The 14,187-nt window shown below is 44.8% G+C and overlaps 1 long non-coding RNA gene across 1 annotated transcript in view; it reads left to right on the top strand.

The window, feature by feature from the left end:
- The window catches only part of LOC146434507 (uncharacterized), a 247,945-nt gene extending 235,506 nt beyond the window's left edge, over nt 1–12,439 (top strand). Inside the window, exon 9 of the long non-coding RNA XR_014853417.1 lies at nt 10,356–12,439. This is a non-coding gene — a long non-coding RNA (uncharacterized LOC146434507). The remainder of the gene's footprint in view (nt 1–10,355) is intronic.
- The last annotated feature ends 1,748 nt before the right edge of the window (nt 12,440–14,187 follow it).

Here is a 14,187-nt window from a genome sequence, read left to right as displayed (position 1 = left end):
GCGCTCCGCTCGCCAGCGAGGCCCCAGCTCGGACCCACCGCGTGCCCCATGGCCACTGGTGGGTCTGCACCACCCACATCCATGTGTGGCAGCAGGAGGTCACGGAATTAAGCAAAAGCAATGAGTTCATGGGGGAAGAAAAGCCCAGCAGTTCCGTATTGTTAAACCTAGGAAATTAACCAAGGAGGACTTTAAACACAGACATTTATTAACATGTAAATGGACTGAGTCAGCAATTAGTCAACAGTCAGCATAATTGAATAGAATATAATAATGAAGGTGCCATTTAATTATTCCTGTTTTGTTTAAGGTAAATATTTACTACAGTCATGGGGTTTCCGTTGTCTTTGGAACACCAGTATCAAAGTATCAAACTGTGATGAAGTTTCTTAAGAACTTTGAAAAGGCAGGTTGCCACTTGCTGTCCTCACAGTGCTGGTCCCTGATGCCATGGATGAGCATGGCTGAGGAGTACTGCCTGCTCTCCTGTGCTTGGGATGGCACCAGTGGGAGCCAGTGACCAGTGCCTGCGGGCCCTGAGCCCACAAAGGTGGGAGCCACGTGCCACGTGTGGGTTGGGGCTTGTCCCTGCTCGACTCCCTCCTGCCACAGCCCTGCAAAGCCAGGCAGTGTCTCAGGCACACGTGTGCACACACAGCCCCCCAGCCCTGCTCACTGACCGTGCAGATGAGTCTTTGTTCTTGGTGATTACTGTGCAGACAACACACTCACCCGGCTGCACCGAGACACTGCGTACGCACCACACGATGTGCTGATAAGGGAAATAGCGTGGAGAAGAGCCTAAGGAGATAGAAGAACATTATTTTAAATTATCTTGAACATAAAAAAACAAAGTGAGGATTTGGCAACCTTGCAGCAAAAACCTCAAAACCAGTTATTCCTTTTAAATAAAAACAAAAATGAGAAACAGTAACTATTAGAAATCCCACCTGGTGCTTTCTCTGTGTTAATGATGCTTCTTAAATTGCATGTGGGTAAATGGTAATTTTGTCTCACACCATTAAAAACTAATGGAACCCTTGATGATAAGAAATGCCATAGCTAGCTTGTTGGAAAACGTTTAATTAATAAAGTAATAAAATTATTGTAAACTAGTGCAGTTTCACAGAGGATTCAATGGGATATAAAACAGATAAAACATCCTTGAGAGTTGATACAAGAAATAAATGCTCCTCTATAAAAAACAGCACTATAAACTTAAGCTGGTCTGTGTTATAGTGAGTTAATGCAAGCTATCATGAGAGTAAAGGTATTTGGATGAGCCTGTCATGGGAAGTGGTGAGAAAACCTCCTGAGTGCAGACAGGTGTTTCTGTGAGGAGCAGAAAGCTAGCACACCTTCCTCTGCCTGGTGTGAGCCCAGAGGTGACTGCTGGTGGGATCTGCAGCCCTGTGAGTCCATGGGAACCATTTTGATTGTGCTGTTGCTGTTATCCACCTGTCCCAGAGGCTCCAGAGTGAGGGACACCACCTCCAGTAGCCTGAGTGGCTTTGGGGTGAGGCACCATCCCACCCTGCTGCTACAGCCACTTTGCTGCGTAATTTTTGTGAAGCAAGTGGTGTCAGAAAGTGGAGAGGAGGGATCAGACACTTTTCCTGCCTCAGGGAATGAGCCTTGGTGCTCCATGCAGCCACATTTCAGCGCCGTGCAGGTAGCCAGCTGGTGGCATGGCTGTGGCACCAAGCATTTACACATTGTATCTCAGTGCATGTGCATGGTATCTCAGCTCCAGGGGGGGAAAGGGTTGGAGTGGCAAGCACGGGGAAAAACACATTGGCAGAGAGGGCTAGTTACTGCGCCTTGTCCTACTGCTGACCCCAGTCTGTGCTTCACATCCTCCTGCAGACATCTGCCTGCAAGCTTTGGGAATGCTTTCTTGTAACTGGGAGAGTGTAGAGAGTCTTTCTGCATTGCACAAGCTGAGCTGGGTACCTCTAGTGTGTACACACCCATGTACAGGAGCCCATAAGTTTCCATTACACTCACACCTCCAAAATTTGCAGATGTTTAGCTTCAGGATGGGTGTCATCTCTCAGGTGCCCAAACTTTCCTTTCTCCTAAGACTTGAGCTGCAAGTCTCGCTGACAAGCACTGTCAGCTCTATTTGTGAGCGCTCAGCCCATGGTGACAGGCCACTAGAGGAAAACAGCTGGGAAAAAGGCACACACAGGCACATCCTGGATTTCAGGGTGTCATGAGAGCCACTTGCAGCACTGGCACTTGTCAGCCCCTAAGCACAACCAGCGCTGCCAGGGCAGCAATGCCAAGCAATGCCAGCACTCGGTGATGAGCCACAAACAGACCTGGAAAGGTTTGGGACCAACATGGGCCAGTGTTTTTCCAAAGCTCCAATGACATTTCTCTATAAACAGCTGGAAGTGTTTCTTTAGTGGGCTGGCATGCCTTCTTTCGTCTCACATCAGAGTAGTGGATGCTCATTCACACTGGGAAATGAAGTCCTTCTGCTGTGCTCCCAGTGTGGAAGGTTTCTTTTACCAGAGCTTTGTACAAACACCATCACAGCCATGGTCTCTGCTTCCCATGTAGCTAAAAGAAATTATATTGCAGTATGTGTAACTGGTACATTGCTGCAGCACAAAGGTTAATCTTGTGTTCCTTGGCTGCTTATGGCTTGGTTGTAATAAGGGGATGGTCAGACCTTACTCACAGAAAGCCTGGTTGCCTCACCAAGCCACCACAGACACTGCTGTGCCACTGATTCAACTGCAGCTTCTGGTTAGTGTTTGCAGCAACATCTACTTTTCATTTGAGTGCCTCTGGTTTCCTCAGCAGTCTCCACCTTGATCATTAGTTAGAAGCCATCCTGCTTGATCTGTAGTTTTAAAATGAAGTGGGTAATTTTTTTTAAAGCACATCAGCATAAATAACACCGCTGACAATAACAGTCACCCACTGCCGCCCAACTTCCCGGGTGCCACACCACACCAAGGGCTCCTTACTCACTTTGGCCTGGACATATGGATAGACTGGTGATATAAAATCTTTTCCCTGCCCAAGGCACCATCCGCCTCAGGGAAAAATACTGTGGTTTCCTCTTGTAGGCAGATTTATTTTTGAGGTAGCCTCAACAATGTGGGCACAGGGAGAAGGCTGCTGCTCTTTACTGAGGCAGAGTGAAAATGTTTATGGGGATCCATAATTCAGCCCCGCTGGCAATACCAGCAATGACTTTTCTATTTCTGTGGTGTGTGAGAAAGGAAAACAGGAGCAGGAGTGCATAGAAGACCGGTACGGCCAAAGCTGGGATATTTGTTCCCTGGCAAACGGTGGCTGCTCTTGATTTAGCCACAGTTTTCCCAGCTGATGTTTTGCAAACCCGACAGAAGATTCAGCTTTCAAGGCTGTGAAAGTGAACACGGGGCTGGAAGCCGCCCCTGCGCACACTGGCAGGGAGTCAGGCCGAGCCTCCTTCTTTCAGAAGATGTTGCTTGTTCCAGGACTGCGTGGCTGTGGGGGCAGTTTGGGGATGGAGATTTAATCTTTTATTTTTCCCATATGTCATAAGTATGTCTAAGATGATGACAAAATAATAAGTTGGTGGCTGCTGGAAACTTTTTTTTTAGCAGCTGTGTTTTTAGAATATTATAATTAACCATCCTTTTGCCTTAATCACTTAAAGACTTCTAAAATAACTAAGAGTTTACTGTACCTTCTTTCAACTTGAAGCTTTCCCATGTGGGGACCATGACTTTATTTTCAGGAAGGGAGGGCAGAAGAAGCAGGGTAGAGCTAGAAACACAGAGTCAAGTATATCAGTCTGGATTACAGCGTAAATTACTAAAATCACTGGAGTGATTTTAACTTACAGCCGTTGCACTAGGAGCAGGAAAAGAGGTGACATTGTATTTAAGCTGCACAGTGATGGAGTCCCTTTGCCTGGGCTCATTTTTGCAGAAATTTTAATGAAGTAAACGTGGTATTTGTCGGAAAAAAGAAAGGGTGAACTGTGATTAAAGGGAAAAATATTTGTTGACTTGCCAGGGAGAAGCACAATTAAAAGCTGACTGTTAATAAAGCATGTGGGCGACAGGGCTGTCTCCCCACACGGTTCCGGCGCTTGGCTCAGGTAAAAGCAGAGGGCTATAGCTCAACAACGCACTCATGTCTGTCAATGTTAGGTTTTCGGGGTTTTTTTATAAATGACATGTTTTCTTTTGGCAGATGGGAACAAGTCTTGAAGAATAAATTTTTTGGAGGCAAATTGGCTGCCTGGAAATGTATGTATTTAGGAACCTGTCGGGTGCTGTGAGTGTCAGCACCACCCCAGCTGAGCTGGCCGGCACCGCTCTGCTGCTTGCCTGCTCCAATCTCCTCACAGACCCCCCAATTCCCCAGCTGACCACTGCCAGGTTGGAGCAAAAATGACAACTCTGATACAAGATTTGCTCTGGATATTGCTGATATTGCTTTGTGCCTGCCTTATAAAACTTCCCCGTTGGCTATTTCTCCAGCTAGGGGATTTTACCCAGATGAATGTGCTTGCCTGCCTCTCACCAGCTGCCAAAATCCAACTTATCTGTAAGTGGAAATAATGCTTGGCCTCAGGTCGATCAGAGCCGCAATGCTCTTTACGAGAGGAGGCGAAATAAAACCATTCCCTGTGTTAACAGCTGCGAAAGCCGACGTGCTGAGAGGTTAAGTGATTTGCCGGGTGTGAAGTAGGATGGTGCCTGGCTCTCGGGAGCCCTTTTTTGGGAGGGGGATCAGGAGGGCAGTGGGGAGGGACCACAGACCCCAGGCATCACCACAATTCCCATTCCCACAAGGGCACCTGGTGGGGGGAACCACCTGTAACATGCCTTCCCCCCAGCCAGGCGTAAGCAAAGTTTTACCAGAAAAAAATATATTCTGCAAAAATTCTCCTAAAATTAGGTACTGAAAGCGGGTGTTGGGTTTTGTGAGCCAGCATCAGAAATAGGTGGCAGCTGGAAAGATTTTGGAACATCTCAGAAGTGCCTAAGTGTTGGGAGGTAAGCAAGGGAAGAGGCAGATCAAGCCAGCATCCAGATGCCTTGGAGCCTGAATCAGTGCACATGCCCGGCACAGCCTCTTGTCTGCCTCGGGACATTTAGGCCACATTTAACCAACAGAAATGGGCAGCTTTAATGAGCAATTCAGGATGTCCAAATTAGAGCCTAAGTATCTGTATAGTTCTTCAATATAGATGGTGCAGCATATGTTAATAGAGCAGAATAGTTAATTTCTAGAAATGTAATATTTTTTGCCACTTTTTTCAAGGGATGTGCTAGATGTGAGGTGGCTATATATGTACAGGTAAAGGTAATAGAAAATGTACCATAAAAGGCACATTCAAAATTAGGCAGTGTTGTTCCCCAGTTTTGTAGGGTCGGCAAAACTGATAGCAGCTCCCTAGCAGTGGCTTCATCTCCACGCTCACAGTGTGTGTTCTTAACACCTTCTTTCTCTGCAAAACTGAAGTATTTAACCCAAAACATACAAACAAATCTGTTATTCTTCTCCTTTATTAACCTTCTGAGTCCTCTGAAATCGCACACGAGGAGAAAGCTCATCCCTTTCCCTTTGTCTAGGAGATGAGGTTTAGACTTTACATGCAAATAGACACATGCATACATGTAAACCTACCCGTGTAATCAGGCACATGCAGCGTACCCTTTCTTCTTCTCTATAAATATATATACACATATGTATATCCACAGATATGCAGGCATGTGCGCATATGTGTGTGTACAAAGAGAGAGAAAAAGACTTAGAAAATGAAAGACAAATGTTAGAGAATGATATTCCCAAGCCCTCAAATCCCTAATCATGAGTTTGATGCAATATTTGCCCTAATGGGAAATGATAACTGGCACTATTCCAAAGCAAACCTCGAAGAAAGGAGCAATAAAAAAGGAAAATGCTAGCTTGGCAGTTAAAGAAAGAGGAGCCGAAGCGAGAACTGCTGTCGGAGATAATAAAGAATTAACCACAAACCCCTTTTCTATTAAGCACAAAAAAGGATATTAAAATAACATGCCCCCTCCCTAAATGTTTCAAGGCTTGTGTCATGCTTCTCTGCGCAGCTTGCCGGGACGTTGTGCGGCGCAGGGCTGCAGCCCCGTGCAGCCGCTCCCGCTCCCTTCTCGTGCGAGGCAGCCGCGCCTCTCCAGAGCACAGCGAGGCACAATCACGCTCCTGGCTCTCCGAGCTTGCACTGTGCCTTCCAAACCTTGCCCTCGCCAGGGAGAGGGGATTGAGCAGCAGCCCGTGACCATGTGGACCTTAAGGCACTGGCTGTGATGGGGCAGCTCTGGCGGGCTCTCTGTCCCCTTCCCTCCCCTCGGGAATCCTACACATTGGGAAGCCTGCGGTACAACGCAGCTTGGCTGCTGTGTTATCTGCAATGTCCATAGGCACAAAGACATTGTTTAAGCGTACAGTGATTCTTAGCGCACCGTTTTCCAGTTATAGCAGCAAACAAGTGCTTTTACCTTCATGTTCTTACTGTGATTTTTACACTGGGGCATTTTCTCACTTTAAAAATTACATGTCATAAATTACACAGAAATTGCCACAGATCTGGGACAAAAAAACGGTGCAAAAAAATTGAATCAACAGCTGCTAGGTATAGGAAAGAAGAAAACAGAAGGGAGGGCTATGACTCTGGAGACACTTTTTCGTCCAGCATCCCCCCTAGGAGCCTCCTGGGACATCCTGTAATATTACCAACAAATAAAGATGCTGCTCACCGTGTTCGTGTGTGCCTTGGATGCCCTCATGGAGTTCTCCATAGCCAGGAATGCACTGGACAGCCCCAGATCAACACCAGTTCTGCCTGGTCACATGATGTACAGGGTTTGTTAACTGATAACACCCATTTCATAATTACCCAAACCATTTTAATAGCACAATCGAAATTAAGCATTCCTTGAAATTTCGACCTCAAATAAATAGTAGATTTTACTATGGAAATTTTCAGTTTACAGAAGAAGTGTTATTTTAGGGCACCACAGACCCAACAAGCTGAAGTTACCCCTTTATATCATGTCAAAGAAACCCCCAATAATCTTACATTTCAAAGGCATTTATGACCTAACTTTGGTTCGTTAGTACATAAGAAGACATTAATAAGACAGAGTAATGAAATATAACAACTCCTTTAGTACTTTCTTATTATCTGGGTCTTTAACATTGCAGTTTGACAAGAGGTAGACTAGCAGCAGCTTTAATAGCATTTTGTAGAGCTGATGCTCACCTGTGCATTAGGAATACCCCAAACCTAAAATGGCACAAGCCAAAAACGTAGAAATGCAACAAGGAATCACTGAAAGTTTATAGCAAATGTCAAATGAAGTATATTTGCCAATTAGGGCTTATTTTAAAAAACAACATGTGGATTGCACTGATCTTAGCCACTACAAGGGTGGAGCTTTAAAAGGAAAAGAAAAAATGCCCATCTGTACCAGATATTTTTTAAACATCTTGCTCTTCTAGACTTTTAAAACTCTTTGTGAAGGAAGTGTAATCCGCAACTCAGGGAAAAATTAATGTAATCTATCTTTCAGAAACAAAAATCAAAACTCCCTCCTGAGCTATGTCCATGCAGAAAAGCAGAGTTAAATATCAGCTGCTTTTATCTGAGTGCCTAAATGTAAAAATACTTAACCAGAATTCTACCAACTATTACATTAAAACCCCATCATTTATGTGCCAATACCAGTCTAGGTTAATTTCTAGGCTGAGCTTAAAAAACCCCAAAAGATCAATAAAGGTGTAGGTGGAGAGGTTTAAAAAATAATTACTGGAAAAGGTGAGCCAAGATCTTTGTAACAACGTGTCCCTGCCTGAGGTACGGGCAGGCTGGTTTTTAGATCAGTCACCTACAACTGTGATGTCATAAAGTGGAAAAATACCACCAAGAGTCATTTTTAGCAAAGAACACCAACAGCTCCTCTCACATTCACATCCAGTGAAACTCCATTCCAGTTAGATTCATTGGCAAATTGTAAATTCTTATTTGATTTATCAATCTCAATTTTATATTGTTAATTCATATGTTCATTAGACAAATCCATTCCTCTAAGGTAATCACTTAAGGTACTGTTGGCATGTGAACATGCACAAATGGATAATTCTTAATGACCTTCCAAACTGACATATTTTTGGCATCAGTTTTCTGTATCCTAATTTCAAGCTGCCTCTCTGGTGTTATCGTGGGGCTGACTTCACTACACAGTCAAGGAGGACTTGCAATTGGAAGTCGTTAGTAAGATTGTTCCCATCAGATATCAGCAGAACAAGGAACAATTAAAATTACCTCCTTGCATGAAACCCCTGTGTTTCCAGCTGCAGATGTTGCTAAGCAGGCCTCTATTTTAGCAGCCTTGAAGGAGAAAACATTCACATCAGACACTTTGACCAGATTTGTAACTTTTTCAGTATTTCCACATTACATAATTCTTGCTCTGCAGATGCTTGGTGCAAAAAAAAGAACATCAGAGAGGCTGAAACTAGATGATCTTTAAGGTCCCTTCCAACCCAAACCATTCTCTGATTCCATGAAATTAAATGAAATATAGGTTGTACGGGCTACTGTTCTGGCAGCTGATCTCCACATTGCCTTCCCACAAGGCCAGGCCAGTATCCCAGATTTCCTACTGCAGGTTAGGATGGTGCCAGTGAGCCACAAGCCAGTGCAGATATGGCATATCATCTATTGCAGGGCTCTGATGCAGGAGCTCATGAGGAGACCTGCAGGTGGACCCAGCACTGGCTGTGCTTGCCAGGTTTGCAGAGTTACAGAGCAATCAGGTCAACTACCAGAAGATGCAAGAACATTTTCCATGTTCTTAACTTGAGAGATGGCATTCGCCCAGCTGAATGACCATTGTTCACAAACAGTGACCCAAACACTGACCAGTGGTACCCAAACTCCAAAAGATTCTGCACGCCAGTGTTATCCCCGCTAAGGCTGTTTGGGGTGTCTCTCCATCCCCAGTCTCAGACTGTTACTGCCACTCATCCAGCACCATGAGAAGGGGAAAAACATGGCATTGCCTTAAACACAAGGTTTCCAGGGATGCTAGCATTTCCACAGTGCTCCCTCAAGCAGGTCCAGACAAGGAAAGGGGAATTTCTGTCATTTCCTGGAGTCTACAAGAGACAGGAGGAAGAAATGTGCAGGGAAAAGGTGGGGTAGGCACTGTGCTGCCATCCACTTAGGTTTGGTTTTTGGCTTCCATGGGCTGGGAGGCAGGCTGGTAAGGGAGTGAGGTGCAACAGGAGGGAAAAGTGCTAGGAAAGAGCCCTTCCCCAGCTGATGGCCAACACGACCAGCAGCCCCCCATGAAGGAGCTGCTGGGGCCTGGGGCTCTGGGTCGCAGTGGGAGCTGCAAGGGGTGTGCATGCAGCCCGCGCCCTCCGCGCCTGCCCGGCTCCAGTCAGTGCCCAACTGACTCCCAAAAGTCAAAGAAAAGAGTTTGCATCCCTTCCTCAAAAGCACAGCTCGGGTTGCAAATCCAAATGTATGGGCAAAATGTAAATGCATTGTGACAAGCTGTACGGGGAATCAAAACAAGGAACAAGGAGCGTATGTTTCTTTTAGAGAAATGTCCTTTATCTTGCAGGCAGAACGAAGCGTGTGGCATTCAAATGTTAAGATTTTTACACACTTTCATGAAATACTAAAGAGAAACCAAAAAAAATAAAAAAGAAAAAAGAAAGCAACAAGAAAATAACCCAAGTCCGTGTCACTTCTCAGCTAGATTGGTTATTGCTGCTCCTGAGTACTGTAACATATGCACTTTCCCTTTTGAAAATGTATCAAAGTTGTTATTTTGGGGGTGGGATAAACTCTTACCCATGCATATCTTATGTTTTGAAGCCAAGAATGCTTAAGAACCTGCTCTGGATCCGCACATCAGATGCATAAGTGATTAGTGACAAGTGACACAGAAACAGAGAATGTGCTGTGTTACGATGAATAATAAACACGCGCAATTTATGCAGGCAGAGCGAGCGAGGAGATGGCATCCTGCACTTTTTCCATATAAATAATGTGAATCTCTCGGCAATGAAGCCAGGCCGACCAGGGAGTTTCTCCAGCCTGCCAGCCGCGCAAGCCGGCGGGAGAGAGTGGGGATGGATGAGGAGGGGTGGCCCACCAACAGGGCTGCTCCTGGCTTATGGGTCATCACAGAAGGGACTGATGGCCATTAATTGTGTCTCAGCTAGAATCCCCACAGAAACAACATTCACAGTGGACAAAATTTTTCACTCTCTGTGAGAAAGGAACTTTTAGGTAAATGGAAAAAATTCACGGAAAAACATTCATGTGGTTTTCTATTTCTCAGGTTTCTGGAGAGCATCACTACAGTGATAGGATTAGTGGTGCTTATCTGAAAAAAAAATCGAAAGAATACTCGATTTCAACATGAAATTTCTCCAGGAAAGGTGAGTACATGCCCCTGGGAGACTGTCAGGGCTGAGGAGAGCTGGCAGCAGGGGTTTCTGAAGGGCCATGGCATACCTGGCAGCACCATGCCACTCTTGTGTTGTCCATTAGCAAAATCACAAACACCACCGAAAAAACCCAAATGCCAAAGCCAGCCAGCCATTCATCCTTAGCCCAGCACATGTGGTTTTTCTTCTTGCCTGCATCTGCCACACACAAACACCGGAGCTACAGGACAGTGCTCACATGTCCTCCCACAGTGCCACATCCCTCAGCCTCATGCTCAGCTGGGGGGCAGTCCAGGTTGGACACATGGGCTCCTGCAACATCCCCACTTTGCCAGCTTCTTTCCTCTGCCCCTTGCTGCCCTTCCACAAATGAGCCATTCTCCAGGAAAAAGAGAAAGGCATTATTTTTTTTTATTTAAAAAAATATCCACCTGCTACTTAACTCTGCACATCTTTTCCTGGCTGTCCTGGCCTGCCAACTCTGAGCAAGCTTTTCTCTGTCATTTTTGCACTCTCTACACTTCCAGAAATGTACGCACTTGGATAAAAGTAGAACTGAGAGGGGAAAATTCATATTCTGTTAAATAAAAAAAAAATTTTTAAAAAAGTTGAAAAAAGTGTCTAAAAGATGGATGTGTAAAGAAATCATAACCGTACTTTAACTCTGAGTTTGAGTTATATAAACTGTACTGTGGTAATTACCAAGCTCCTCCAGATTAATAAACAATTACCATAGTAACTACACCATCATATGAAACCTATGCTCATGAATTTTTAAAGCATAAATGGAAATACGTGCCGGTTGAAAAAGTCTCCTATTTATTTTGTTCCTGGAAGACAAGGGAGGCAGATCCATTAAAGGATGTCGTCAAGTTATTTCTTCCTCCGCTGGTTCCTGCAGCCACACTTCGGACAAGTGCCATATATTATGTACTAACTAGAAAAGTCCATTACATTGCAGGGCCTGGGGCTGGCAGGCAGCAGGGTTGGCCTTGCACCCCACTCCCCTGGCAGCCCATGTGCTCTCAGACCTTGTTTCCCCAGAGGGCTTAGGTGACATGGTGCACCTCTTTATTTGCCAAAATTTAAAGGGTTTGTTGGCAAATCAAGCTATCCCTGGTTGTGCATTGGGTCATTTTTATTTTTTTAGGGATAATATGTGAGAAAAACTGCAAGCTGGTGTTGTGTGACCACACACAGGAAAGACATCTCCATCAAATATTTGATAAGCTGACTACCGAGAGACAATGCACGCATGCAAATCTAACTTTCCCCAGCACGGTGCGCCTTGTTTCCAGTTCATCCACCTGTGTCCCACAAGGCTGACCCTACCTCAGGCTATGTCACAGCCTGTTTTCCATATCTGGAAAAATCCAGTGTGGTCTGCTCTTGTGCCAGTGCTTTGCACCCAGAACCACGCTGGGCATGTGCATTCAGCCACCAGGAAAGGGCTCTCTGCAGACCCTGTGCCTCAGCATGGTCTGACCCTGCTACACTGGAGTCAGTAGGGAGGGGCCATTGCTCCAGCAGAGCAGCACGAGCCAGGGGCAGACCCCTGCTATGTGCAAGCCAACAACACAAACCCCCAGACACCCAGCAGAAAGGATATCCCAGTCTGACATTGGCTTTTCCCTCAAAGCCCAAGCAAAGCAGCCCCACAGGACTGCCCTGCACTCCTCTGTCTCTGAGCCACTCTTGACAAAATGTGCCAAAATGTGCCAAAACGTGCCCTCAGTCAATCATAGGAGGCATCAGTGATTAAAAGCAGTCTACGATATGCACCCAAGGTCAGTAGGAAAAAAAACAAAACAGCTTTCTCCTGCCCCAGTATCAACTCTTGCTTTACACTATCATAGACAAAAATTTGGTTTGAAAGCTTGCACTCATATTTTGGAGCTTTAACACAGCTGAGCCTGGCTTTACTGCACTTTGCAATTTGTTTGTAACATGTAAAAAAAAATCTCGAAATGACAAATAACAAGCCATGTAACAAGATTATATATCAACCTGTTGATCATTCTGACAGGAAAGCTGAAAAGCAGCCCTGAGTTAAAAAATAGTGTTCGGCATTTGAGTAATAGTCTAAAACATGAGGTGAGACCTCTACGCTTCAAGTTTGAGCCGCTTACTTTTGATAATTTTGATGAGCTGAAATAATATCTCCCTTTTTGCGAGAAAGTATTTCTTTAGACACTTTGAGATTTAGGAAAGCCATTAAATCCTTGTGGATTGAAGGTAGAAAAATAAATTGTATGTATTTTAGACTTTGAATGATCTTCCTATAGCAATTTTCGGGAAAAAAACTAAGAAGAATTCTGCAATTTTAATCTCCTCAGTAGCTTCCCATTACTAAACAAGCAGAACACCACAGTACAAATGTGGATGTTACATGTCATCTTGATCTGCTGCTTTTTTCTTTCATTAAAGCTTTAATGCAGCAATTATGGCTACGTTGCCCTATAAAAAAAGGAAAAGGCAGTTTACTTTAAAAAGTGAAATTGCATAGCCTACTATTTAATTATACACAAATGTAAATGGCCTATTTTTCCATAACTGGTTATTACAGCACTGTTTTACTTTCTGAGTTTTCACAATCTCTAAAACCTACAACGCTTCCTGCTATATAATTGTTTTGCTACATTATTGTTTTCATCTTATTTTTTCTTTTAATGCGAGTGCAGCGGGATAAATCTTGGTTTTAAGCCAGCCAGTACTTCATCTACTTAAGCTTTTATAGATGAAGATTGCTGTAATTATCAGAATACCCGCTTATTTCTGAAGTATTATCTTGGCAACCTGCTGGCATTTACAACCAATTAACAAGCTTTGCCCATTAGTTGCATAAGAGGTATCACAGAGTAAAGCCATTGTGTGCTAATTTTCTATTTTAGATAATCAGTTTGGCCATCCAAAATGGAAAGGGGAAGAAAAGAAAGGTTTGACACCCAGTGGCAGACATGTAAAAATGACTACATGCCTCCCTGAGACAAAGGTATCCAGCAACTGCATGATTGCTTCACTGTCGTCACCACTGGGTTTTAAGTATTTATTCCCTTTGTCTCTTTTGGAAGAGAAAATAGAAAGTACAGCTTCAGCAAAGTAATCATGTCCTCTTTTTATTTTTTAAACAGACTGGCTTCTCCCTCTGTCCTCGCGGGCTTGTAATTTCACCAAATTGTGCAAGTGTTAAACACGATTTAAAAAAAAAAAAAAGAAAAAGAAAAAAGAAAAGACGAGTAAGCAATAGACAAGGAAGCCTGTTTGCCAGTGCAAGTCTCAGCCTTCCTCTCCTAATTGCGGGGCCGAGCAGAGCCCTCATGCCAAAGGCAGCCCCTTGCTCGCTGCTCTGCGCTTGGTTCAAGCCATGTGCAGGCTGGGGGTTTAGCTGGGCGCTGCTATGAGCAAATGGGCTCCCGGCAGACCTTCAGCCCTGGCTGCTGAGCTGCTGCCAGCCCTGGTTGCCTCTTCCCTGCCCTGGAGAGTTTGGGACAACAGGACCACTGGCATGGCGCTGGCTCGGGCACTAACGCTGGGCTCATCTCCCTGGGGAGAGGAGGAAAAAAGCTGTGAGGATCTGGCAGATTTTTTTACTCATTAAGGTCAAGGCACTGTTTGCTTTCCCTGCTCCTGGTGCAGAGCAGGGAAGATGCATCGCCATCTAGGTGCTCTGGGCAGGAGACTGCTCCTGCCTATGACTACAGTGCTTCATCCTCACAGCATTCC

Source organism: Lichenostomus cassidix, chromosome 7 (genome assembly GCF_008360975.1).
Source record: "Lichenostomus cassidix isolate B80296 chromosome 7, HeHo_3.0, whole genome shotgun sequence".
In the NCBI taxonomy this organism is placed as follows: domain Eukaryota; kingdom Metazoa; phylum Chordata; class Aves; order Passeriformes; family Meliphagidae; genus Lichenostomus; species Lichenostomus cassidix.
The sequence above is the reverse complement of the archived record's forward strand: the minus strand, read 5'-3'. Positions and strand labels throughout refer to the sequence as shown.